The sequence below is a fragment of the Leopardus geoffroyi genome, chromosome D2, assembly GCF_018350155.1.
Source record: "Leopardus geoffroyi isolate Oge1 chromosome D2, O.geoffroyi_Oge1_pat1.0, whole genome shotgun sequence".
In the NCBI taxonomy this organism is placed as follows: Eukaryota; Metazoa; Chordata; class Mammalia; order Carnivora; family Felidae; genus Leopardus; species Leopardus geoffroyi.
In genome coordinates, this window is record NC_059334.1 from 40,633,584 (window position 1) to 40,658,400 (window position 24,817).

A 24,817-nucleotide genomic window follows, 5' to 3' on the forward strand; every position below is an offset into this window, starting at 1 on the left:
ATCATTGGGAGCCATCCTGGAGTATGACTACCCAAATGACTTCATTTTCTCAACACTATTGTTAAACAATTCATGTTTCCCCCCATTGATTTTTAGTTATCCCCAGCATATGTTACATTCATAATTAGAAATGGGTTAATTTCTGGCGTTTTAATTTTATTCCATTTGTCTCTTTATTACTTGTGATCTCTCAATGTGCGATAATTTGTGACCTTTCAATAATTTGTCTTATCACATGGAAGGGCATGAAGGAAGTAAATGGTTAAGAAGTAGGTCTAAAGTCTATTCTCGCCCATGGGGATTCCCCTGGGAAAGAAAGAAGGCCTAGACTGAGTAGAATCTTCTTGTAAATATGCTAATGACATATGTGATAAACAACTAATGTTTTTTGCTAATGGGAGAGTTTAGCAGTACATCCTGTTTTCTAGGATTATTCAAGCAACGTAAGTAGACCTGAGATCTATGGATCCATGGGACACACCTTTCTGGAAAATGTCACATGAATTGTGTAAGTCTCCAACTACCAGATGAGCAGATATTTCCTACCAACTTGGCAAGTAGGTAATCAAATTTTGAGGCTTCTTTTTATTCCGTTTAGTTGTTTTTTATTCCAAGAATACTTTATTGGTGGTGTTGTCCACTGGAGACACATAGTATCTGTTTGTTTTTGGTCATGTTGAAGTCTTTGGTAATCAGTGAATCAATGCTTAGGTCAATCAATTTCTTAGGGGTTGCAAAATGGTAGAATTCTAATTCTATCACTCCTTCTTCATTTTTTAGCTGAAAATGCTTCTAGAAAAAGAAAATTCCTGGGGTGCCCAGGTGGCTCAGTTGGTTAAGCATCCTACTTTGGCTCAGGTCATGATCTCCCAGTTTGTGGGTTCAGGCCCTGTGTTGGGCTCTGTGATGACAGCTCGGAGCCTGGAGCCTGCTTTGGATTCAGTGTCTCCCTCTCTCTCGGCCCCTCCCCCACTCACGCTCTCTGTCTCTCAAAAATGAATAAACATTAAAAAAACTTAAAAAAAAATTCCCTTCCTTTACTATTCAGTAATCCATTGGTATAGTTCTTATATGAAAGGCACGATAAATACATTAGCCTTTCCCTTTATTAATTAGTTTTCAGAATGACTTGGTTTGGGGAACCAGGATGGCTCAGTCGGTTAAGCATCCGATTCTTGACTTCCGCTCAGATCATGATCTCACGGTTCATGAGACTGAACTCGGTGTTGGTCTCTGCACTGATAGTGCAAAGCCTACTTGGGATTCTCTCCCTCCCTCTTTCTCTCTCTCTCTGTCTCTCTCAAAATAAATAAACTTAAAAAAATAAAATGACTTGGTTTGCTATCATCCTTTAAATTTCACATATTATTATTATTTTGCAGTATTATTATGAAGTCATGGATTTAAACATATTTTGATCAATTGTGGGTATTATCCTTATTGATAATGAAGTTATACCATATTTGGTATAACTCATCCATTTGGCTTTTGAATCCTTTAGATGTGATTCTAAAATTCTTTGACGGCTCCCTTTTGATTAGGTACAACAAAATGTTCTATGCTTATCTTGTATATTTCTGCTCCAGACTGGAAATTAGCTATTTCTTGAGGATATCTAATTTCTATTACAGAGAAATGGTGTTTAGAACTCATAATCTGAGTGCTAAGGTTTTTTATTGCTACTGGGTTTCTCCACGGACTTGCCAACAAAATATGTTGCCAGACTTCTGAGAAAACATTTCTTTCTTTTGATAAATGGTGTCTTGGGCTAATTTTAGTTTATGTTTCTTTTAATATGAGTAAGCTTGAACATGTCTTATGTCCAAAGACATTTCCTTTTTCCTTGAATAGTCTGTTCATTTCAGTAGCCCATTTTAAAATAATATTTTTGGACTTTTTCTTCTCTGGTGTAAAAGTGTTTCATACTAGCAGTTCTCAAAGTATAACCTAGGGAGCCTGGGGGTTCCCCAAGACTACGTCAGGCAGTGTATGAAGTAAAAAGAATTTTCAGAATACCAAGATATTATTTGCTTTTTCACTGTCATTATCTTATGAGTATACAGTGGAATTTTCTACAGGCCACATGACATGTGAAATTGCAATAGGAAGAATGCAGAAACAACCATCTATTAAGGTAGGCATTTTTTTTTTAATTTTATAATTTTTTTTTAACGTTTATTTATTTTTGAGACAGAGAGAGACAGAGCATGAACGGGGGAGGGTCAGAGAGAGGGAGACAGAGAATCTGAAACAGGCTCCAGGCTCTGAGCTGTCAGCACAGAGCCCGACGCGGGGTTTGAACTCACTGACTGCGAGATCATGATCTGAGCTGAAGTCGGCCACTTAACCGACTGAGCCACCCAGGCACCCCAAGCTAGGCATTTTTAAAAATTGCAGAAATGTGAGGCAATGGCAATCTTCCTGCACCTTTTTTCTGTTTCAATTTTTGTGTAATCAAGATTATCAATCTTTTTTTGAATTTTATAGGACATCAGACTTTTTGCCAGTAACACTGGATACAAAAAGATAACTAAGAAATATTTTTAACTCCTGAGGAAAAGAATTTTGAATTAGTGCTGTACATCATATTAAAGGATCACAGTGTGTGAAAAAAATCTTCAGATCCTGAAGACCTCAGGAAGTCTGGCATGAAAAGATCTTTCTAAAAGCCATTTGGATGGGCGTGGTGGGGAGAGCTATGATATCAATGCCCTTGCTAAATTAAAGTGGGCAGAACAGTGCATAGGGCACAGGTGAGGGGAGATGGTCTGGGGCATGAACACCTTCCTCTTCATGGGCAGTAGGCTATGCTAAGTGTTTTTGGCACGGATTTTGGTAGTTACATCATGCTGTTGATCCACACTCGCATTTATTTTTTCTTTCTGTGATGTCCTATCAACGATCTATTACCTACTCTCTACTTGAGCAGATTTTCTTTTTCTTTTTTCTTTCTTTCTTTTTTTCTTTTTTTTTTTTTTTGGCAAGGGAGGAGTATTAAGTACAGGATTTTATTTTTAAAAATGACATATTTAACCTTTTGGATATCTGAGGAAACTCAGTTTGGCCAGTACTGGCCTCACACTTGTCCTGAAGACCAGTGTTCCCTACTCTTAACGCCATGAGGGTAATCACACGGGAACAAGTAGAGACCTTGACTGCTTTTGTGTCTGTCCTAGTGAACACAGTGTAGCTCATACTGTAATTCCACACTCTTAACTCCGGAGCCACCTCCCTAAACTTTCAAAAGAGCCATACAGAGAGACCACTGCTGTGAAAATATTAGATTGCTTCTGAAAACCTACTTCTCCTGGACCTGATCCCTGCGAGGTTAGCTTCATTCTTATGGAAACTAGCAGTTACACATTAAAGATTTTCAGCAGTCCCAAGCTGAGGATGCATCCGGTAGCAGCACTGTGGGGAACGCAAATAAAAACAGTCATCAGTTACTGTAGTAATCAAACATTATTGTGCGAAAGCTTGGGAACAGCCTTGGGAACCCAAGCGTATGGGCTTCAGGATGCATTCCACAGCTGTGCCCTCAATTCTCATCATCTCTTTCCCCGTGGTTTAGGAGAGAACAAACTAATCTGGGCACCAGGCTGTCATCTTCATTACCTAGGAGATAAACTGATCCTCTAAGGATTTCTTCCCCTCCAGCCACCGGTCCTCCCCTGCAGTTTAATTTGCATTTGTATTACTCATTTGGTTGTTATTTATAAAGTGGCAGAGATTAGGTTTCTGGGTAAAGTTGGATTTGGTGCTGAAGTACATAACTACTTTTCAAAAATGAAATTTCTTAAACCCCCCCCTCCCCCCCCCAAAAGAGGGATTATTCCTAGAAAGATGCTGACTTGGTTTTAGGATGGAATGTTCTCCCTGCACAATTCTGGCTGTGGTCAGTACTCTCCAGTCCTTGGGTACTGGTACTCCATGAAGCTCGAAACATCATTTTGGAGGTATGATTACAAAATGATTGTGAGTGAGCAGGTATTTCAAGAGCTCTCTGTTTTTATTAAAGTAGAAGAGGAAGTTTTGAAATCTGGCTAGTTGGCAGCTTCGGAGGAGAAGGATTTTGGCCAAGTCAACCAGTGAGATCTCGTCTTTAGATTCGTGCCACCCAACACTGCCCAAACTGAGAGAGAGATTTGCAAATATCAGATCTTGATGTGTTAATTTACAGCGGGAGATTCTCTTTTACGGATTCTTGAAGACTCAAGTCCATTATCCTGAGCACTGTTTTCTACAATGCTATCTAGATGAACTGGATTCCAAGTGTAAGGATGGGGCCCCTCGTGCAGGATATGGGCAAGGAACAGAAGAGGTCTCTTTCACAGTCAGGGAGTCTTTGTCCCTCTTTATGGCACCGTGGAAGCAGCACTCACCTGTGCTTACATTCTGGCTTTCCTTCATCTAACCTTCACTTCCACATAGATGCCACAGGTATTTTGCAACTCCAGAGAATGTTTTTTAGCTTTTCGTCAGCAACACCACACTCATGTCCTTCTAGGTTTTTATCCTTAGAGGTAGAAAGTCCGTAGTTAAGTGTTCACATAAGGAAATCTAGTTGGCCTAATTCTAACACATGCTACCTAGAGGCTTTGGGTTCATACCTTTCTGAATTGTAGTTTCCATATCTATAAATGGATATCACGTGAGTAACTATCTTATCTCATGGGGCTGTACTGGGGTCAAAAGAAGTAGTTCTTGTGAAGTGCTAATGATGTGTGGTATGCAGACTTCATGGTGACCCCAATTATTTATCTTTTTATGTAGCCCCTTTGATAGTCAGTAGGGCCGATAGATGCAAACTCTAGGATATTGTGGACATGGTGGAATATGATTTCTGAGGCTAGATCATAAAAAACATTGCGTTTTCCATCTTGCCTTCTTGGGTCACTTGCTCAGGAGGAAGTCAGAGGACACTCGAGTAACCCTTGTGGAGAGGTCCAAGTATGGGAACCAGTAGTGCCTGCTGATAGCTATGCCAGGGAGCCATTTTGGAAATGGATGCCTGCAACGTCATGAGAAACCCTGAGCAGAATCACCTAAATAAGTCCTTCCTGAATTTGTGATTCACAGAAACTATGCAATAATAACAGTTTGTTGCTTTAAGTGGCAGAGATTTGGTAATTTGTTATGTAACAATGGATAACCAATACAGTATAAAGGTACTCAATAAATCATAGAAATTATTATTACAGTCTAGTCAATTCGATTATAGTTTCTGGTCTTGTTTTAATGTGGGAGAAATGCCAAAATGATCAGAGACACCTGTTAAGCCATTTTAGTGTGGGCCATTTCTCTACGGGGCTAATTTGTCTTTCAGGATGCAATAGTGATTTTCATTAGCTTCACTTATCTTGTGGTACCTTAAAATAGTTATTTGAATACTGGATACACCTTTTAATTATACTAGACAAATCAGATTGGCCAACAGCTTCAGGATAAGAAATGTTTTAGGATGAATACAAAAGACACCAGAAATAGAACATTCAGTGCAAAGCCCTCTGTTTCTCATCAAACATTCTAAGGTTAGGTTCTCAAAATGGGTCATGATTCTGAGGCTAGGATATAAGAAACTGAAATAAATGAAGATAAAGGAGAACCTTATTGATTTATATTTCAATTGATAGTTAAACTTTTATGGTCATTTGGGAAATTGTTTTATCTCTGAAGTGTAACTTTTTTTTTTTGAGAGAGAGAGTGCTTGTGCAGGAAGAGGGAAGGGTTAGAGGGAGAGGGAGAGACAGAATCTTAAGCAGCCTCCATGCCCAGAATGCAGCCCGATGCAGGGCTCTATCTCATGAACCGTGAGATCATGACCTGAGTCCAAATCAAGAGTGAGATGCTTAACCAACCGAGCCACCCAGGCACCCCTAGGTTTGCAATATTAAGTGAAAAGGCAAAAAAACATCAGCCACAAATAAATGAAAGGAAATATTGCCTACCTTGGGAGACTGGACTATAGAGGAAACTAGCCCTTGGAGTGTCTTCTAGCTATAACTTTATGTTCCTCCAGCCTAACCAGTGGGGACATTCATACAAAAGATTCATACAAAAGTTGCAGTCGTGGTAGAGTACACAATCATGGTGGGATAGTCAGTGGTCTTGAGGCAGGAAAACTAGGTTCATATTCTAATTCAGCTTTTCCCCAACTATGTGGTTTTGAGGAAACTAACCTCTGTATGAGCTTTCTTGTATGAAAATGGAGTACTAATTACGTCACAAATCCTTAGGTTTAAATAATGGGGTATATGTGATTGTGTATATTCAGTGCATGACCTGGCATGGAAACATGGTAAAAACTGAATCTGAAGGCGAATGAAGAGAGAAGTGAACTTGCCAAGGGAATGAGCTTGTGCACACACTTGTCTTTTTTTTTTTTTTTTCAACGTTTATTTATTTTTGGGACAGAGAGAGACAGAGCATGAATGGCGGAGGGGCAGAGAGAGAGGGAGGCACAGAATCGGAAACAGGCTCCAGGCTCTGAGCCATCAGCCCAGAGCCTGACGCGGGGCTCGAACTCACGGACCGCGAGATCGTGACCTGGCTGAAGTCGGACGCTTAACCGACTGCGCCACCCAGGCGCCCCCACACACTTGTCTTTTGAGTGAAAGATTTTTTGTGAGTTTCTTACCAGGGAACGTGAAGAAACTTTGCCAGGTTTCCTTGTATCCGTATTGAGTTTGGTTTTATCTCCACTTAGAAGTACCAGTTGTCCTGCATTTTGCAATAATATCTTTACCGGCCTCTGGCATCTGCTAGGTTATGAAGTTCTTTTGGGGAAAGAGACTACATCTTATTTATTTATTATTATTTTTAAAAATTTCTCAAGACTTGGCACATAATAGGGTCTTCATAATTATTTGATGAGGAAGTAAATGTCATAGATTTTTAAACCAAACCCTTATTCTTGGAACCATGGACACTACTATGAAGTTTCTCCAGTCCAGAGGGCATGCACCAGTTGTTAATTTAAAAAAGAAAGAAGGAAAGGAAACAGGTGGTAGGTGAAAAGAATGTGACAGTTTCTGTAGAAACATATCACTGTTCTTAGTGACCCTGAACTGAGTCTAATTATGTGGGATTTAATCAATGCAGATGAATAAGCCCTTAGATAAAACCCTCAAAGCCTTGTGCTTGCATGAACTGTCATAAGGAATTTTTAAATAAGTGTGCAGATTGCCCAAGGAAAGGGACTTCCCCCAATAATTAACCTACGCTCCGGATTTTGTTGGCATAAACACTTTGCAGCGGTTAATGTATATGAAAATTTTTAGGCTGGGGGAGGGGGGTGATACGAGATCAGAAGAGAAGGCACCGGCTTGCAGTGATGTGATCAATGACAGACATGGAGAGTCAGATGGGGAAACAGGTGCATCTGCAACCCACATAACTTGGTAATGAAATGTGGACTATCTTAACTGCTTCAATAGGATGTTGCAAGATGTCAGAGAATCATTTAATTCATTAAAAAAGCAAAGTGTGTCAATGACAAAACCTTTTCCCTTGCAGAAGTAACTGAAAAGGGCCAAGGTTAAAATATTAATGAAAACATACATTGTATCTTCAATAAATAGTAAAGTGGCATTGCTTTCAGCATTATTTACTGAGGAAGTGATCCTAGGAACCCAGCTGTCAGCAAAGTGAAGGGACCTGGGGGGGAAAAATCTACTCTTTGGGTTCCTTCTCCCAAAGGTTTTATTTTAAAATAAACGCTAGTTCTTCGAAATGCTCTCCCAAACTATTTTCCAAGCTCAAAGAAGTTTGGAGAATATTTAGCACTAAAACTATCCTTTTAGAGAGACCCAATGGATCTTTCTTTACTGTCAGATGGATTTTTAAAAACATAATCATTATAAAAGCAAAACAGGCTCATTGTAGGACAAACACACTCAGAAAGGATTTCTTCCCAGTTGCCAAATTCTACTCAAGAATAGAATATAGCTGGAAAGAGCCACATCGTTTCTTCATATTCCACATATAGACCCAGATAGTTTGGTTCAGGAGTCAGTCAACCTGTAGCAAATTCTGGCCCCTCCACTAATGAACGACGAGACTTTCGGTAAGTTGGAAGGTACTTAACATCTCTGTAACTCAGTTCCTGAATAGTGAAATTGGGAAAATAACAATACCGACTTTATGGAGTGTTAAAGGCTTAAATGAAATAATACAGGTAAAATTTTCTCCTAAACCTTAACACTTAATGGATCTATTTCTACGACACTATGTGTAGATGTGTCTTATTGTTTTTGACAGTTGTGTAGAATTTAATTTTATGACATATAAAAGTTCAACTAGTGATTTTTTAAAATATAATTTAGAGTAGAATTGTTTTTTTCCAAAGCATGGCATGAAACTCAGCAGAAAAGAAATGATTTAACTGCATACAAATGAACATTTATGAACAGGAACAATCCTCGTGGTCAGTGTTAGAAGACAAATGGCAAAATAGGAAGAAAACTAGAATTCATAGGAAAAAACCTAACTTCTTTAAAATATAAAGAACTTTTCCAAATATATAGGACATTGACCCAATAGGAAAATGACAAAGACTAAGTACTTCTGCAATAAACACACACCCACTGCTCATTTGCAAATGAGAACCATGAGACTGTCCCTTTCCCATAAAATTCGCAAATATTAGGAGGCTCTTAATACACAGGGTGGGAATAGTAAGAAAATGGGAATATTAATGTACTTTTTGGGGATGCAAGATAATTTTTGTTGGAGTGCAAAATTTGAATTTGAATTAAAGCTTAAAAAGTGAGTGTGCCATTCGAACCAGGAATTTCTCTCCTTAGATGCTACTCCTCTACTGATATGCTTGTGCACAGGCAGAAAGACTTATGGGTAGGCCCGCTGCAGCATTTTTTGTGTGTGTGTGCTCCTAAAGAACTGGACACAGAACATGTAAGGTTCTGCAAAGTCTGTCACTCACCAGCTCTTTTCCACTGGCTCCCCAAAAGATGGAGGTGCAGGGGCATGGAACCCTGAGAACTCTCAGACACTGCTCTCCTGAGAAGCAGAAACCTGAAGAGGTTTGCAGAGGGGTAGAAGCCTTCAAAACCTTCCTGCTCCCAGGACACAGGCATTGCTTCTGTTGGGAGCAAGGGAAGCCAAAGTTGGCTACCTGGGGGATGGACAAGAAGCTCTTCTGCCATGGGGAAGTGAGGGAGGGGCAGGAACACCGAGAAAGCTCTACCCACAAGGCCCTGGTGCCCTTGGACTACAGGGATCCCCAGCCCCCACCAGGAACCCAGCATCTCATGTCATCAGCACTAATAAGCTCCTGCCAGGCAGCAGCAGAGACAAGAGAGAGCCACCCTGGTAGGCAGGCAGGCAGGGATCCCTGAAGAGGCAGCAGGAGCCTGGAGCAAAACCCGGAGCACCCTGAGAGCTGCACCAAGTGCCAGGTAGCAGCCAGAGGAATTCGAATGTATGGATCGCAGAAGATAACCTAGCGTCAAAAAACCTAAGCTCTGCTCAACTTCTCACCAGACTGACTCAATCCCTACCCCCGCAGACTGGAAAGAACCAAGGAACTTTGCAGATAGGCTGATAGAAATCATCCAAACTGAAACTCAATGAGAAACAAGAGTAAAGAAAAAAGAACAAGGGCTCTCCCTGAATGTTGGCTTGGGATCTAAGAATTTAAGACGATTTTATTAAATCATATGCTTGATAAATAATTCTACCTTGGCGTTATTCCCTGATTTTTTTTTGGAGCTATCTTCACATTAATGATGGCATCAGATGGATGTCTAGTGGATGAGTTCCTAACACACAAAGGGGGGAATTGCAAATTCCCACTATGACGAAGACATTAGAAGTTCCTTAAATGCAAGACAGAACCCAACATAATGAATGGAACAAAAAAGTTTGGTAACTTTTACCTCTAGTCTCTGCTGTGACTGGGCTCCACAGCAAGGAAACAATGGTTTCTCACCAGTTGTGACTCTATTTATATCATTTCCTTTTGGAATTTTATCATTCCAATAAATCTACTCGACGCAGAGAATATGCATACAATCTTCTATATAGCCAGTTTCCTTTATTAAATCATTTGTTCTAGAATCTATAACCATGTTTGCCTTTGTTTCCCCTAAATACTGGCAGGAAACAAGAAATCACTCCTACTCTGAGTCATGAAACTAAAGTAGAAAGAGGTTGTAAATATTTTATGTTGAAGAGAGACAGAGGGGGAAAATCCCTTAATTTGTTGTCTTTGACTAAACTATGAGACTGCTCAATTTTTTAGGTTAGCAACTTATGTTTCCCTGGGTCAATGACTACTTGCAGAAAAGAGTAAGTCTATATCTGCTCAAGGAACAGATCTGATCTGAATACCAGAATACCACTGATACATGGAGAGATATTGGTCTCCTGTTTATAGTTGATATTTCCACATTAAGATGAAAACAGCTGCCAATTCAAAATTGCAGCCCTCAAGCAAAGCCCGACGGCATTATAAAAACGCATATACTCCTGCCACTTTCCAGCTGTCAGCTTTGAGGCTCACCTTTCTTCTTGCATTTTATTATAAATGTTTTGACCAGGATTTATAATGTGGAAGCAGGAGTTCACCTGTTCCCTGTCACAAGGCACCACACTGATTGAGAAGACAGAGGGAAATCAGAGCTGAAGCTTGGTCTCTGAAGAACCATTTTGCCTGGAAAGGATCCAAACCCATCCTTTCTATGGGCCACGTGGTATAGTGGTTAGGCTTACTTATCCACACAGGACCGGGTTTACACTGCTGGGCCTCCCTGTTTATTAGCAGGAATACCTAGAACCAGTTATTTGGCATCAGTGAGCCTCAGTTTCTTGTATTTGAAACTGGGGTAAGATACACATCTTCTTGAGGTAGGGGAAAGGCTGTATGAGATGCCATGTGGTTATCTTTTTGGCACAGCCCTTGGGTCAAGCAAGTATTTATCTGGTAGTGTAGTAAAGAACTGAGTTGATGTTCTGGCCCAAAGATTAGGCATGGCTGCCGTGGTATGAAAGGTACTTTGCAGAGGGGGCGGGTGGGATAGGCCCGAATGTAATGAGGAAGATGAAAGCCAGAATGTCTGGAGAGCCTGGTGGCAGGAAGAAAGTGATTTTGTGGTTGTCCATCAACCACAGAGAAGTCTGGTAGGAGAACACAGGGCCCAGACAAGGGAGAATGTTCAGAAACATCAGAGTGATGTCTGGAAATCATGATAAGAATAAAGCAGTGAAGTCCACTCTTGCTGAGAAAGAGTACAGAGGAAGCTGCCCTAGTGGGGAATATGTCGGCCCCTAATAGGGGGCCTTATGTCATTGCAGTAGAAGAACAAAGCACTATTCAGCTTCTACCCCTGGGGTCAAGGTAAAATCCAGTCTGAAGTAGCATTCGTTAAGCCCTTCATAAGTGAGGAGTATGGGGCCTGAGGCAGGGTGAGCCTGCTTGGGGAATTTAAATGGCTCCCACAGGGTGGGAGGAATAACACAAAGCTGTGTGGAAAACCAAGCACGTTTTGCACGCTTCAGCCTTGCACACCCAATCTGAATAACATTGTGTTGTTCTGCCAGAAGCTGATAGCTTTCACACTTCCTATTTTCCTCGTGTTGCTGAAAATACATTGTCCACTAGATATGGATACCTGTCAATAATGGCCAATGGGTGGGTTATAATTGGGCGGATTCAGCATAATTTTCCAACAGAACCCTCCATCCTTCTGGCGTCTCTTTTCCAGTTCTGTTATTCTGCTCTTGGAAATCTTTCTCTATAGGCAGGTCTTTCCCCAGTTCTGCAGGTGGGGATGAATGCACAAATAACAATCAACCTTTATGGCGGCTGAGAAAGAAACAAAGGTTTGCCTGCTCCTTCTCAGGTGCTGTTTGCTTGGGAAGCTGGCTGGGAGGTGTATCTCTGAAGAGCTGCCTTCTGTGGGTGTGGGAGATGCACCCTGTGCTTTCACTTCTTTGCAGATTCATACAGCCAGAGGACTGTTCAAACAGACTGCTTGCCGGAAGTTAGGCCTTTGTTTCTGACTCCAAATCTGGTGATCTAATTTCTGCATCACAGATTTTAAATATGGCCGTTCTCCAGATATGTATGATTAAAATTCAAAACACATACAAATATCGTGGTATTCAAGAGAATGAAGTTTTTTCTTCGAAAAATAAAAAGCAGATAAATCTTGGATGTATCTTATGGTTGCAATAATAGCTATACTAATGTTTATGTCAAATTTCAAAGAAGAACAAATAACTTAGCTAATGGTGTGTAACAAAGAGTCCCCCAGTGTGAAACACAATAGGACTTGTTAGTTCATAATGTAGGATACCTGGGGAAAAATGGATTTTCAGTTATCTGGGATGAGCTGATCTGATATTTTTTAAATAGCAGGAGAATAAGAATTGCTTTGAATTTAACGTGCTTTAAAAGCAGTAACCTATAAAGTTTTACTTTGTGGGTGTAAAGTCTTAGTAATAAGACATTTTGGTGTATTTATGACCTTTAATTGCAACAGATCGTGTGTGTGCGCGCGCGCAAGCGCTATATCTGTGTGCTATGTGAATATGTTTGAGAAGAGGATTATTCGTCATCTAATTAGATAATTAAATGGAGTCAAATCATGAAGCTTTATTTCCAGACTCTAGGCATTTCAAAGTGACCATTTTAAATTTAAAAACATCAACTTTAGAGATTTTGTAAGACTTGTTTTGTAGATTCATTTGATCTTGAATAATGGCATACGAGTGATTATTTTCTTTGAGTCACATATTTAAGAAGGCCAAACTTGTGAATTATTACAGAGAAAAACACCACCCTCACTTCCTTGCTAGGCATGATCTTGGTGATATAAAGGCTGGGCTCACAAACAATATCTCCAACACTATTGTTAATGCATTCAGGAAAGGAAGCTGTGTGGTACCCACTTTTTTTTTTTAATATTCACTAATCAGTGCATAAAAGAGGTTATAGCTTGTTCTCACTTGAAATGATACTTCATATGCATATCCTTGAAATTTGTTCATGATAACCGAATTTAGTTTATCAGTGGAATCCTAAGTTTTGCTACTGGATAAACTTTGACAAGACAATGCGATGCTTTTTGTTGTTTGGTTTTTTTTTCCTAGAGCTCCTTTGGCTGCATTTAGGCCTACAGACTGGTTGAATATGTTATACAAAAGGATTTGGGGGTTACAGAGCCAACTAAAGGGCACCGATTAGTCTAGTAGTGTTTTCAATGACTGCTCACAGATACAACCCATGTCTTGGGCAAGAGGTAGCTGGGACTGTGCCCATGTGGGAAAGAGTTCTAGCACTGTGCTCGTAACTTTTAATCAAGTTGGTGAAAAGCTTGACATTTTGGAAGATAATCTTTGGCATATGCTTATAATATCCTCTGTATTTTAAAAGTTAAAAATAATTTTACTGAGCTATGTCCTAGAGTTCAGCTAGCCTAGATCACTTTTTCCAGTTATCACATGCTTTTTCAAACATGAGATTCAAACCTCCTTTGATTTTAGGAAAATTATTTGTAAATTATAAATTTAAATATAAGTTATGTTTCTTTCTTGCTTTCTTTTTGATTTTTAGCTACCGGATAGGAAACTGGGGCTTGGGTAATACCTTGAGGCATCCTGTTCAATTGATCATCATGTGTATCTCCCCATCCTCCTCACCCATCCACTCTTTAAATCCAATTCTGAATACTATCGATTCCCTTCATAAACTACCAGAGCAGCCTATATTCTAGAGACAGCGTATTGATCCACCTTAGTATAATTATTCTGCCTACGATGATCTACACCAATTCTAATATTGCATTATGTTTGATGCGCCTCCATGACAGGGGATACATAGGGCCTCTGAGACTCAGATATAATGCTATTGATTAAAACTTATTTAATATGACCTCAAAAATCGTTAGTCTATGACAGAGCCATTCTTCTAGAAGAGCTCATCCTGAAAGGTCTAGGATCTTGCAAGACTGGATTGTGTTGCTCTTCTCCATGGCTTTCATCATGTCTGTGGGCATGTAGCACCTCATTCCTAGCCAACGGTGTGCTGGTAAGTGCCTAACAACTGGTTCTAAGAGAGGAAAGACAAAACCAAAGCAAAAAAAAAAAAAAAAAAGCCCCAAATCCCAAATTGATAGCATCTGCCAACTTCTGTGGTATAGATACTGTCACCATGACTGGTTTCAAGTTACCGATGTGACATTACTGAACATGGAGTTGGGAAGAGGTGCCCATAGTTGGCTCTTGAAGGCAGGTGCAGGAGTAGGCGTGAGCTAACTCTAGCACACGACTGCTCCTTGCCTAAATGCTTCACTTGTAACTTCTGCTTTCCAGCTTCAAGTGCTGAAGAACTGTTGAAGTTGAAGTGATTCAAACTTGGTTTCTCTAGATCCAACTCTGGAAGACTGTCAGCTGCAGCGGAGGAAGCTGTATTTTGCTATCTCCATGTGGTGGCACAGATGCATGAAATTTGGCAATGTCTGAGGGCATTTTGGTTGTCCTCACCGGGGACGAGGGAGTATGGCATCTAGTAGGTAAAGGTCAGAGATTTTTCCAACATCCTGTAAGGTACATGGCAAGCCCCACAACAGAGAATTATCTGGCCCAAAATGTCAATCAGGCCAAGGTCAGAACGCTTTGTCTGGTCAGATCCAAGCACACCAGAGAATTAGCATATGCTGCAGTCTTCACTCCTTCTTTTTGGAATTTGCCACCTTGTACCCCATAAAAGGGACATTCAAATCCAGAGATACGCAGTGCTGTTACATCTTGCTATGGGATGTGGGCAAAAATTTATTTTTGGAACTCTTTGGGTACCGATATTTTGTACGGCTTGGCTTGATTCTTTTACTATTGTTACTTGAACCTCTGCCTGTAGTTGAACCTCTCAGCTCTAGTGGAGGTGCCCAGAGATGCTGCAGATAGACATTACCCTAACCGTGTGGGAGATTCTGGCTGGCTTCAGGCTGTGTGAACTTTGAGCAATTTTGTTGCTTCACCTCCGTGGCCCTGCATCTTCTGTAACACACCAGGATGATTCCCTGGGTTTTTGTAGCTGGCCATTATATGTCTGCTATGCCCATAGCTGAAAGAAATTTGGAGAAAAGCTTGCCAAAGTGTCCTTGCTGTCTTTAGAGCAACAGCCAGCTTGTCAACAGCGTGTATCATGGCCAAAGTTGTAGCCTCAGCCATCTTCTCTGTGTCTTTTAAGTTTTCATAACTTACTTTGTTTGCACTTCCATCTGGATATGCGGCATTAGAAGAGAAAGTTCCTGAGCAGGTATTCAGGGATATTTGCATCAGGGAAATGCAAGTCAAAACTGCAGTGAAATATCACTTCACACCTGTTGGAGTGACTACAGTCAAAAAGACAAAAGATAGCAAGTACCTGTGAGGATGTGGAGAAAAGTGAACACTTGTGCACCGTTGGTGCCTGTGTGAACTGGTAAGGCTTCTATGGAAAACAGTATGGAAATTTCTCAAAAAGTTAAAAATGGAACTACCATGTGATCCAGCAATTTCACTTCTGGTTATATATCTGAAGACAGTGAAATCACTGTTTGCATGTTTATTGCAGGTTTGTTGCAGGTTTATTGCAGGTTTATTTATCAAGACACGGAAGCAACCTAAGTGTCCATCCAATGAATGAATGGATAAGGAAGATGTGACATATAAAGGAAAGCTACTCGGCCATATAATGGAAGGGGACTTGTACTTTTATCTTAAGTTTATCTTCCCAGAGATTGGTACAACTTGGGCCAATGAGGTGTAGAGAACAGTTTGTGGAAGTTTGTGTGGGAAGAAGCTTCCTTACACCTAGGAAGAACCGTGGGAATGAATCTCTCTTTTTTGCCAGATGTAAACCAGGAAGTACAGAGCCTCATTTACTCCTGGCATCTATCTTATGGCCTGGGGTGAAATCAGCTTCAAACTGACTATAACTCTGCACATGGGAGAGAAGAGATGAAGACACTTTAGTCCTTGATGATGCTATTTAACTGCTGGATGGATCCATCTGGATGCCCTCTTTATCCTGAACTTGTACAAATATGGAACAGTGACTTAAATAACCAGAGTGGCTTTGAGTTTGACATTTCTTGTACATGTTGCCAAATGCATGGACAATGGCATATATGTGTTTGAAAAACTTGTGTTTTTGTGGCTTTCCAGTAGATGACAAAATGTGAGTTTCCATAATCCTCTCTGTCTCTTGTATAAACATCTAAATTAGGAAAATAGATGAAAAATGGTTAATAAAGCTGATAAATATCTCCGTAGGCCAGAAACAGACAAGAAACAGAGGGTGGGGAACAGATTCTGAAGCCAGCAAAGATTTTTTGAGTCCCATGCTTTTTTAGGGATAGAGGAAATTTCTATTATCAATTCCATTTGTTCAATACTTGCTGGATTAATAAAGTTTTTATGTTTCTTCTTGAAATATAAAATTGTAATACAAATTTTCCATTATGTCTAAGTTTTCAAGCTTATTATCATAGAGTTGCTCTTAATATTCTTTTTTCTATGTCTCAAGTGTACCACATATCTAGTTAAATACTTTTTTCATTCCCAATATAGTTTATTTTTTACGGATCTCTCTCTCACTTTCTCTTTTTATTCCTCAGACTCACCAGATACCTATTTTATTAGCATTTTCAAGGAATATTTTTGGTGTAATTGGGGGAACTTTAACTTAGACTGCATATTAAGTGATTTACGGAATTAGTCTCAATTAGTTTAGCCATAAAGTTAGTGTTCTGGCTATGTTGGAGAATATCTTTATGTCCAAGAGATGTAGGCTGAAGTATCGAGGGGTGAAATATCACAATTTTGGGGCAGGGAGGGAGAGAGGAAGAGGTAGAGAAAGAGAACACAGGCAAAGGGGACAAATGTTTACAAGGTTCAATGAAGAATCCAAGTTAGTATGTACTGTATTTGCAAATAACTAATAAACTCCATCTTGAAAATGCAACTGGTACAATATTACAAGTCATCCATAAAAGGTTAACCTTTTAATATTAATTCAACAATTCTTGAAGGTAATTTTTAGCAGGTCACAACAACCCCAAATATCAGTGATTTAAATAAGATAGGGGTACATTTGTCTCTCATGTAAATGACATCCAGGAGTTTGTAGTTTAGGGCCATTCCGGTTGCTTCAATAGTATTTCTTTTTTTGTTGTTGTTGTTTATTTTGAGAGATTGAGAGAGAGTGCGGGGGAGGGGCAGAGAGAGAGGGAGAGAGAGAATCCAAAGCAGGTGCCGTGCTGTCAGGCAGAACTGGAGGTGGGTCTCCATCCCATGAACCATGAGCTGAAGCCAAGAGTCAGACGTTTAACTGACTGATCTACCCAGGTGCCCCATTTCTCTAGAATTTCTATCTCCTTGCTTCATCAATCTAAACATAAACCATCTATTGGACCATTGCTGCATGGGCTTCAGAGATCACATTAACATCCTAGATAACAGGAAGGAGGAAGAGGCAGATTTGGATACGTCTTCCTCTTAGGATCACTTGGAGATCATCCTGCTTAAATCCCAATGGCCAACACACTTACTTGCGAGGAAAGCTGGCAAACATAGTTTTATTCTCAGCTAAAATGTCTTTAGCCAGTAATCAGGTTCTATTATTAAGGCAGTTGACGAGAAATAGCACTGGGGCACACGCTAGCAGTTTTTCTCCCCTATTGTTACAAATGTTATGGAGACGTGGCGAATGTCTTCTACTCCTTGCCATGTGCTGTTGTGTTTCTGGCATTGATGATAGTCATCTTGTTTTAAGAACCGAAGAGGAGGGAAGTTCTCCCAATTTGACTACCGAATTTTCTTGACAGGCCTTTCTGGGGCATCTATTGTGATCTCTTTCAAACCCTTCTACTTTACAAATCTAGAGGCCACATACCTCGCAGCCTTGCTGACTGTCAGAAACCTGATGATCACAAATAGGAACATTTTCGATTTCGTAAGAGGGGATTTAGTTTCCTCTCCATCATTTCCTCTAATTTATTGTTTATTTTATTTAATTTCTTTCATTTAATTTCTTTCATTTTCCTCCCTAGAGAGTCCTTTCCAGTCTCTCTTGTATCCATTTTTTTATTTTTTCTGTTTGCTGCTGTAAAGCCCTCCCACACTGGAAAATACTATTATAGCACACTGTAACATAGAATCCATTTGGGCAATGCTTTATCCTGATTTTTTTAGATCGTGTTAATGTCAGTATCCTGTTTTTTTCCCCTTCCTAATACAGAAGTAAATGTTTTATGTCTGCTTTAAGTCATTAGGTTTTTTGCATGTCCTGGGATAAGACCGAATGCTTTATGGTGAGGAAAAATATTGACTGTTATCTGAATCGCTACTGTATTGTTCTTTTCAGAGAAAATGCATTCCAGGTCAGACTTACAGCTGCAGATTGAAAAATTCCCCTAAAGATTAATAAGGATTTAGCAGTCTAAGGCTGTGATGTGGTATGCCTGTTTGTCACAGCTGTTAGTTTCAGCTTCTGCTGTGTTGGGATGCAGGTTTCTATCACTAGCCATGGCACTACTTTCCTGTTTCATTTGTTCTCATGGATAAACGGCTGGGGTTGGAAAATAGGAGTGCTACTAATTGACCAGCTGAGGAAAGGTGTTAGAGGCCCTGATAACTTTTTAAAGGTGTCTTTTGGTGTTTTACTGTAACTCCTGGGTGTTATAGTGTGTATTTTTTTCAAGTGTATTTAGTTTGAGAGAGGGAAAAGCATGTGCAGGTGGGGGAGGGGCAGAGAGAGAGAGAGAATCCCAAGAAGGCTCCCCACTGCCAGCGCAGAGCCCGATGTGGGGCTTGAACTCACGAGGTTGAAGTCGGATGCTTAACTGACTGAGCCACCCATGTGCCCTAGTGTTTATGTTTTTTTAAGAAAATCCCTTCGGGGGGGGCGCCTGGGTGGCGCAGTCGGTTAAGCGTCCGACTTCAGCCAGGTCACGATCTCGCGGTCCGTGAGTTCGAGCCCCGCGTCGGCCTCTGGGCTGATGGCTCAGAGCCTGGAGCCTGTTTCCGATTCTGTGTCTCCCTCTCTCTCTGCCCCTCCCCCGTTCATGCTCTGTCTCTCTCTGTCCCAAAAATAAATAAACGTTGAAAGAAAATCCCTTGGGGTGTCTGGGTGGCTCAGTTGGTTAAGCAACCGACTTTGGCTCAGGTCACGATTTGGCTCAGGTTTGTGAGTTCGAGCCCTGCGTGGGGCTCTGGGCTGACAGCTCAGGGCCTGGAGCCTGCTTCTGATTCTGTGCCTCCCTCTCTCTCTGCCCCTCCCCCACTCAAGCTCTGCCTCTCTGTCTCTCTGTCTCTCAAAAGTAAATAAAAACGTTAAAAAATGTATATATTTAAAAAATTCCTCAGAGTCAACTCACAGAGCACACTGAAAATTAATTATTTTAATTAATAGGAAAAGCACGATTTGTGTAGCACTCTGTGCTTTTTCAAGGAGTTTTCGTTTCTATTCTATTTCATTTTTTTCATAAACATATGTGCCATTGTTGCCAACTGGCCGAGAAAACAATGGCCAAAGAGGGTAGGTGGTTTGTCCCTAGGTGACTGTATGTCTTAGTTTATGCCTGTTTTCCTAGAATTAGTGCCCTCATTTACTTTCATACGTGCTGAAATTCGTCAGTCATCAAGTCACTCTGTTTCTCAGGATAGGATCCCAAGCCTCCTCACTGCCAGGTTATCTACAGGTACTTTTGGTGATTACTTTCCTAGCCTCGGAGTCATGATCTTTAATACTTATGGGGACAGGGGAAGTCCTATGGGCATAACTTTTTATTCTCTATGGGAGAGTTTAAGCTGTTTTCGTCCAGTTTCTTTTCCAATGCCGCATGTCTGGTGGAGACAATTTCCTAAATGCACTGAAAAAAAGACTGGTAATCTAGAAACTTAATATACATGATTCAACGTTGAGTTCACTAAGCTCAAAATAGTGAAAACATACACTGATTAAATTTTATATGTGTTGCAAACTTTGTTTTTATTTATGCTATTACAGATTGGATTTGAGGCATTGAGATGAGAAGTAAGCAACATGTAACTTGTTATAAAGAATGGGAACTAAGCTTATTAATTTTGTTCATTGCTTTGTCTCTAGCGACTAGCTCAGTGCCTCATCTGGCAGATAGTAGGCATTCGATAAATATTTGTTAAATGATGGAACGAGTAAATGAATGCATAAACAATGCTTTTCTAGAGACTTGACAATACAAACTTATTTTGGGCATGGATTATTCACAATGAGATGCAAAAGAATTACTATGTAAATTAGATGACAACAAATGTGAACACTTTGAATTTTATGAAATATTAGGTCTTGTAAAAACTTGGAGGGTATCTGATGTTGGAACCCCCTTGTTGGTAGAAATATGTCCATCTTACCACCATATTAATTAATTTCCGATGCTTTGACAAATGGAAATGTGGAATTGTTATTTTATGTTGGTGTGCAGATTGGACATTTGAGTAAATAAGATAACAATTCAAGTTGCCTATAAATATTTATAATGCTTGTAAAACACGATACTTTAGATGGAATTTTGTATGGTCAGTGTTTTTGCTTTTGTTTTTGTTTTTTTAAGAGCTCAGATAACATGAGGATCTTTTAATAACAGTGTTTCTCATAGTATCACAGCAAAGGCATATGGAGAGAAGGAGCTTGAATAATCAGAAAGCGCTCAGCAATAAAACTATTTTGTTATTTTAGGGAGAGCACCAGAGGTAATACTTTCAAAAATGGACTCTAAAAGTAAAAGACAAAGTATCTGGTCTGACATTGTTGCATGTTTTATCAACCCTGGTTCATTATACGTGTGTGCTTATCTAAGTGTTCCTGTTTAAATAGTAAAAGGAATAAAAACACGAATGCCATAATGGCCTTGTTATACATTTTATTATTTTCTTTCCCAATTGTCTTCTGTCTGATGAAAACTCGGGCATAATTTCATGTGCATGTGCTGTTGGAAGTGAGCCCAATGATGAGAGTGACCGTGAGTGTTTGTAGGGTTACATCTCAACCCTGAAAGTGCTGAAAGTGTGCTTAGAGATTGTGCAACTGAACTTTTTCAAAAGCTTTCCGGAGTAGTTCCACTGCTGGTACATGTCCAGCTGGATGCTTTCCCTTCCTTTATTAGAAATGTTTGCAAAAAACTTTTGGCTTCTGTCTCTCTCCCAAAGCATATGGATGTGTGGATTCAGTAAACAGAGCCACATGTTTTAATTTGGGTAACTTTGATGGAGTAATATGTGTTTTCTATAGAAATCTGTACTCACAGTTCTGTTGGTCAACTCAAGTGCCCTCTGGGCTAGATTTATGGATTAGAAAGAGTGGCAGAACTGAATCTGTAAGCAATCACCATGGAAATTTGGGTGGTAAGCTGAGTAAACAGCCCCTAAATATGTCCATATCCTAGTCTCTGGAAGATGTGAATACTACGTTCTATGGCAAAAGGGAATTTGCTGATGTGATTAAGTTAAAGTTAAACCTTGAGATGTGGAGATTATCCTGGATTCTTCACTTGGGCCAGATACAATCATAATGGTCCTTATCAGAGGGATGCAGGAGAAGCCAGAGTCAAGGAACGAGGCTGTGTGACGATGGAAACCCAGACAAAGGCAGTGAACTCTGAAAGTGGAGGGAGTTGGCCACAGGCTAAGAAATACAGACCACCGCTATGGGCTGAGAAAATCAAGAAAAAACATTCTTAGAGCCTCTGGAGGCAACCAGTGCGACTGATACCTTGGCTGTGGTCTCGTGAGACCATGTTGGACTTTTGACCTCTGGAAATGTGAGAGAATAACTTTAGGCAGGTTTCAACCACTAAGTGAAGTTAATTTGTTACAGTGACAAGAGCAAACTAAGACGCTCAGGGCAGAGATGGTGTATGGAGCAAAGGCAGTGTCCTAGACTAGCGAGATGTCAAGAAGAAGCTCTTTTTCTTCGAATGACAAAGCCCTGACCCCTTGGGGGTTGATTGTTTCCTCTCTGCTTTCACTTAGACTTGAGACCCACTGGTGACTTTGAGAAGATAATTGTCACAGCTGTCCTCACGGTAACCTCTTCTTATTGAATTCCTAGAGGACAGCCAGAGGCTGGTTCATTCATATGCATTATCTCCCATATCATCCCATTGGCTTCATCAACTGGACATTGTTGCCCCTGCTTTAAAATCAGGAATTAAGGCTTACAGAAGTAAAGTAACTTGGGACAGTCTCCACAGCTAACAAGGGACAACACGAGGATTCCTCACCCTTCATACGCTGAAAAACCTTTGAATGTCTTTACACAATAGCTGGTTTCTAAACTGCGTAAAGAGAATTTGTTTTATGTATTTTCTTCCGTGTCGATGGAGAGATCCTTAGGAAGGGAGAGCTTGCTGCACTCATTTGTGCTACGGGGTTGTGTCCCACAGTCATTGGCAGGCATCTGGGACCAGTGGCGATGAGTGGCATGAAAAATTGATCCCCAGCGTTGGAAGGTGAAGTTCTGCTCTACACTCCTCGTGATGCCCGACGCTTGGACTTTCTCTCCAGGAACTCTGGGTGGCAAAAGTCTTTCTGTTCTGATAAGGCCTGAGGAGCTGGTGGATTAGGCCGGCTCTGCAAGGAAATTTAGAAAGGACTGTTTAAAACCCTAGGTTTTGGAAATCTTGCCATTTGCAACAATGTGGATGGAACTGGAGGATATTATGCTAAGTGAAATAAATCAGTCAGGGAAAGGCAGATATTATATGTTTTCACTCGTATGTGGAATTTGAGAAACTTAACAGAAGACCGCGGGGGAAGGGAAGGGGAAAAATGGTTTCAAACAGAGAGGGAGGCAAACCATAAGAGACTCTTAAATACAGAGAACAAACTGAAGGTTGATGGGGTGGGGGGACCCGGGAGAGGGGAAAATTGGGTGATAAGCATTAAGAAGGGCATCTGTTGGGATGAGCACAGGGTGTTGACTGTAAGCGATGAATCATGGGACTCTACTCCCGAAGCCAAGAGCACACTGCATACATTGTATGTTAGCTAACTTGACAATAAATCATATTAAAAAAATAATAAAACCTTAGATTCTGATTCTAAACAGAGTAGAAACAGGGAGAAGGCACTGTACGTGGGAGGAGAGTCATTGCAGGAAGTTCAATAGAGTGGCTGAGCAGAATTATTATGTAGCAGATGTTTAGAGCAGGAAAGGATTTGGAGAGCCCTTTCACCCAGGTAGGCACTGAGCCTGGGTGAGGTGCACTGAGTCTCCTGAACTACGGTGGGTTCGGGCAGAGCGGGGGTCCTCAGTTGGCATCTTGACCCCAGACCACTGCTATTCCCAAAGCCCTACGAATTATGCTGTGAAAAGGAGTTGTCTTAGAGAAGAAGAGCCTTTCCAGATGGGGAATGAAAGCAGGAAGCAAGGAATGTGGTCCAGGATGACCTCTATGCTTCTGAAGGATACATGAAATGGCTCTCTTGGGAAGTCATGTGACATGAGTTTGGACAGACAAAGCAAGGTTCATCTCACGGGAAGCATCGTGCTTTTATTTATCATTGTCTGAGTACTTAAATGTCTCCAGGAAAGACACATTCTGTGCCCTACTTCTGGAAGGCCAGCATCATCTTATACCTATGTAGTGCTGTAAAACCAAAGTGGTTTTAAATATATAAAATGAATAATAACTGTTATAATTTATAAGGACCTGGCTGTATATGGAAACTACCATACTCTGTATTGTCCATATATTAATGAAACCTTCAAAAATAACTCTGTGAGATATGTTGCCTTCATTTTTTCGAAGAAGAAATTGAAATCCATTTAATACTCATGACAGCCCTTGTTTTTCAAAGCATGTAACAGATCATTTGCTTAGAACAATGCAACAAAGACCTGGCAAGGGTAGAGTGTGGACGCAGGTTTCCAGTCTCTAAGTACACTTCTATTGCTACATAAACCCAAACGTGTTCAAAGGACAAAAACAGAAAGGCAAGTATAAGCTATGACTTTGGAGGACCCAGGCTTGAATGTCAGATCTGCTATTCCCTAGCCCCAAACCTGGGCAAGTGAATTCACCTCCCTGAGTCCCAATTTGCTAAAATTGTTAAAATATGAATAAGTATAGGGGCATCTGGTGGCTCAGTCAGTTAAGTGTCCAACTCTTGATTTTGGCTCAGGTCATGATCTCATGGTTCCTGAGACTGAGCCTGGTGTCTGTCTCTGTGCTGACAGTGGGGAACCTGCTTGGGATTCTCTCTCTCTCTCTCTCTCTCTCTCTGTGCTTACCCTTCTCGTGTGCGTGCATGAGCTCTCTCTCTCAAAATAAATAAAAAATAAACTTAAAAGAATAAAAAATTAAAAAAAATAAAGTCTGAGTAAGTATAGAAACTCCTCAAAGGGTTGTTGAAAACTTCTGTTCTAGAAGGCATTTAAAGTGCCTACCCCACCATAAATGCTTAATACATGTGAGCTCTTCAAACTCAGTATCATCTTATTTTTATTTTTGTTTATATCTGCGAACAGCCTTGAGTCTAATTCAAGATGAAATAAATCCATTTAGGAATGACTCAGAAAGGGCCTGGGAAAAAGTTGTCTTATATTTTTAAGTCCCTTGGAATAATCTATTAAATTTTAGTTGTCTCTTTCAACAGCAGTGGGTTTGCTTATATGTTCTTTTTAAAATGGAATTAGATCACATGTAGATGTAAGGTAAAGTGTTTATACTTATCTTCCCCGTTTCGTTTTTGAAATACTATTTTCACATGGAAAACTTGGGGAAGATCTTCTTAGATATTAATGATAAGTAATGGCCACCCAAGATGAAAG